Below are 3698 nucleotides of genomic sequence, written 5' to 3'. Positions count from 1 at the left end.
CCAGTTGGAGAACCTGGGATCATAACAATACCCTGGGTTTATTTACCAACTAGACATACTAAGAATTCTTATTATATAGGATTTTAGCCTCCAGTGGTACCCCTATCACTGCAACCTTTGTCCCGAATTTAAGTTGCTACAGTTCCTGCAATTTTCAATGTATTGTCCTACCATTCTTTTTAAAGTCCCAATAAAAGTTATATTTTAATTTCCTAGTTTATCCGCCACTCAACACTCAGTCGACACCATTAATAAAGGGAATTTGAGTGCTACCTATATGTACTGTTTTTAGAGGTAATACCTCTTTTTTGGTTCCAAGTTAGAGAGTGTACATAGCACCATATAATTATATTATTTAGTTATCCGCTGAAAGGGAAATACTTAACTTCCTCCTAGTTGTGGCTATTAATAATTATATTCCCTTTTTTACTTTTCAGTAGTGCCTTTGGGCCCCCTTTCCGTTGCTACAAATACTACCTACAAAGGCAGACTTTAGCATTCTAGTCACCCAAGTTAACAAAGCCATTAAAGAGGGCCTAGCCGAGGTAAAAAGAGAGATAAACGAGCTGGGCAACAGAGTATTGGAGCTAGAAGAGACACAGAAACAATCTGACAATGCTACAATGGCACTCCAGTATCAACACTCAGCCATAGAACAACTTCAAACTCAGATGGAAGATCTGGATAACAGGGGGCGCCGCCAAAATTTGTGTATAAGAGGTATACCAGAAAAAATTCTGCCCCCACAACTGAACTCCTACTTACAAAACTTGTTCAAATTTTTACTAGACAAAAATGGCGAGCCCATCCCCTTAGACAGAGCTCATAGGGCTCTGAGGCCCAAGCCACCCAACCAATCTCCCACCAGGGAGCCATTGTGTTATGCTGCCATAAATTTGCGGATAAAGAGAGAATTTTGCAAGCTGCAAGACAGAAATCGCCCATTTGTTTTGGAGAAGATCGCCTGCAAATATATGCTGATCTAAGCCCTATAACACTACTGAAAAGAAGGGAGGCGAGATATCTAACTCTTTATTTACAGGAACTAAACATACAATATAGATGGGGTTTCCCCTTCGCCATCAAAGTGGTGAAAGACGACAAGGTCGCCTTATATAAAGGTCCGGAGGATTTGGAACTTTTCTGTAAGCAGTTGAACATATCTCAGCCTTCATTACCAAGCCTGGACGAAAGCGCGGAGGGCAAGCGCAAACAACAGTCAGCTCTGAAACAACAACGATCATCCTGGAACACAGCAGCCAAAAAAAACATAATTTATGTAAGAACTTACCTGATAAATTCATTTCTTTCATATTAGCAAGAGTCCATGAGCTAGTGACGTATGGGATATACATTCCTACCAGGAGGGACAAAGTTTCCCAAACCTCAAAATGCCTATAAATACACCCCTCACCACACCCACAATTCAGTTTAACGAATAGCCAAGAAGTGGGGTGATAAAAAAAGTGCGAAAGCATATAAAATAAGGAATTGGAATAATTGTGCTTTATACAAAAATCATAACCACCCCAAAAAAAGGGCGGGCCTCATGGACTCTTGCTAATATGAAAGAAATGAATTTATCAGGTAAGTTCTTACATAAATTATGTTTTCTTTCATGTAATTAGCAAGAGTCCATGAGCTAGTGACGTATGGGATAATGATTACCCAAGATGTGGATCTTTCCACGCAAGAGTCACTAGAGAGGGAGGGATAAAATAAAGACAGCCAATTCCTGCTGAAAATAATCCACACCCAAAATAAAGTTTAATGAAAAACATAAGCAGAAGATTCAAACTGAAACCGCTGCCTGAAGTACTTTTCTACCAAAAACTGCTTCAGAAGAAGAAAATACATCAAAATGGTAGAATTTAGTAAAAGTATGCAAAGAGGACCAAGTTGCTGCTTTGCAAATCTGATCAATCGAAGCTTCATTCCTAAACGCCCAGGAAGTAGAAACTGACCTAGTAGAATGAGCTGTAATCCTTTGAGGCGGAGTTTTACCCGACTCAACATAGGCAAGATGAATTAAAGATTTCAACCAAGATGCCAAAGAAATGGCAGAAGCTTTCTGGCCTTTTCTAGAACCGGAAAAGATAACAAATAAACTAGAAGTCTTTCGGAAAGACTTAGTAGCTTCAACATAATATTTCAAAGCTCTAACAACATCCAAAGAATGCAATGATTTCTCCTTAGAATTCTTAGGATTAGGACATAATGAAGGAACCACAATTTCTCTACTAATGTTGTTAGAATTCACAACTTTAGGTAAAAATTCAAAAGAAGTTCGCAACACTGCCTTATCCTGATGAAAAATCAGAAAAGGAGACTCACAAGAAAGAGCAGACAATTCAGAAACTCTTCTGGCAGAAGAGATTGCCAAAAGGAACAAAACTTTCCAAGAAAGTAATTTAATGTCCAATGAATGCATTGGTTCAAACGGAGGAGCTTGAAGAGCCCCCAGAACCAAATTCAAACTCCAAGGAGGAGAAATTGACTTAATGACAGGTTTTATACGAACCAAAGCTTGTACAAAACAATGAATATCAGGAAGATTAGCAATCTTTCTGTGAAAAAGAACAGAAAGAGCAGAGATTTGTCCTTTCAAAGAACTTGCGGATAAACCTTTATCTAAACCATCCTGAAGAAACTGTAAAATTCTCGGAATTCTAAAAGAATGCCAAGAAAAATGATGAGAAAGACACCAAGAAATATAAGTCTTCCAGACTCTATAATATATCTCTCTGGATACAGATTTACGAGCCTGTAACATAGTATTAATCACAGAGTCAGAGAAACCTCTTTGACCAAGAATCAAGCGTTCAATCTCCATACCTTTAAATTTAAGGATTTGAGATCCTGATGGAAAAAAGGACCTTGCGACAGAAGGTCTGGTCGTAGCGGAAGAGTCCACGGATGGCAAGAGGCCATCCGGACAAGATCCGCATACCAAAACCTGTGAGGCCATGCCGGAGCTACCAGCAGAACAAACGAGCATTCCTTCAGAATCTTGGAGATTACTCTTGGAAGAAGAACTAGAGGCGGAAAGATATAAGCAGGATGATACTTCCAAGGAAGTGATAATGCATCCACTGCTTCCGCCTGAGGATCCCGGGATCTGGACAGATACCTGGGAAGTTTCTTGTTTAGATGAGACGCTATCAGATCTATTTCTGGAAGCTCCCACATCTGAACAATCTGAAGAAAAACCTCTGGGTGAAGAGACCATTCGCCCGGATGCAACGTTTGGCGACTGAGATAATCCGCTTCCCAATTGTCTATACCTGGGATATGAACCGCAGATATTAGACAGGAGCTGGATTCCGCCCAAACCAGAATTCGAGATACTTCTTTCATAGCCAGAGGACTGTGAGTCCCTCCTTGATGATTGATGTATGCCACAGTAGTGACATTGTCTGTCTGAAAACAAATGAACGATTCTCTCTTCAGAAGAGGCCAAGACTGAAGAGCTCTGAAAATTGCACGGAGTTCCAAAATATTGATCGGTAATCTCACCTCCTGAGATTCCCAAACTCCTTGTGCCGTCAGAGATCCCCACACAGCTCCCTAACCTGTGAGACTTGCATCTGTTGAAATTACAGTCCAGGTCGGAAGCACAAAAGAAGCCCCCTGAATTAAATGATGGTGATCTGTCCACCACGTTAGAGAGTGTCGTACAATCGGTTTTAAAGATATTA

Source organism: Bombina bombina, chromosome 2 (genome assembly GCF_027579735.1).
Source record: "Bombina bombina isolate aBomBom1 chromosome 2, aBomBom1.pri, whole genome shotgun sequence".
Classification (NCBI taxonomy): domain Eukaryota; kingdom Metazoa; phylum Chordata; class Amphibia; order Anura; family Bombinatoridae; genus Bombina; species Bombina bombina.
The sequence above is the reverse complement of the archived record's forward strand: the minus strand, read 5'-3'. Positions refer to the sequence as shown.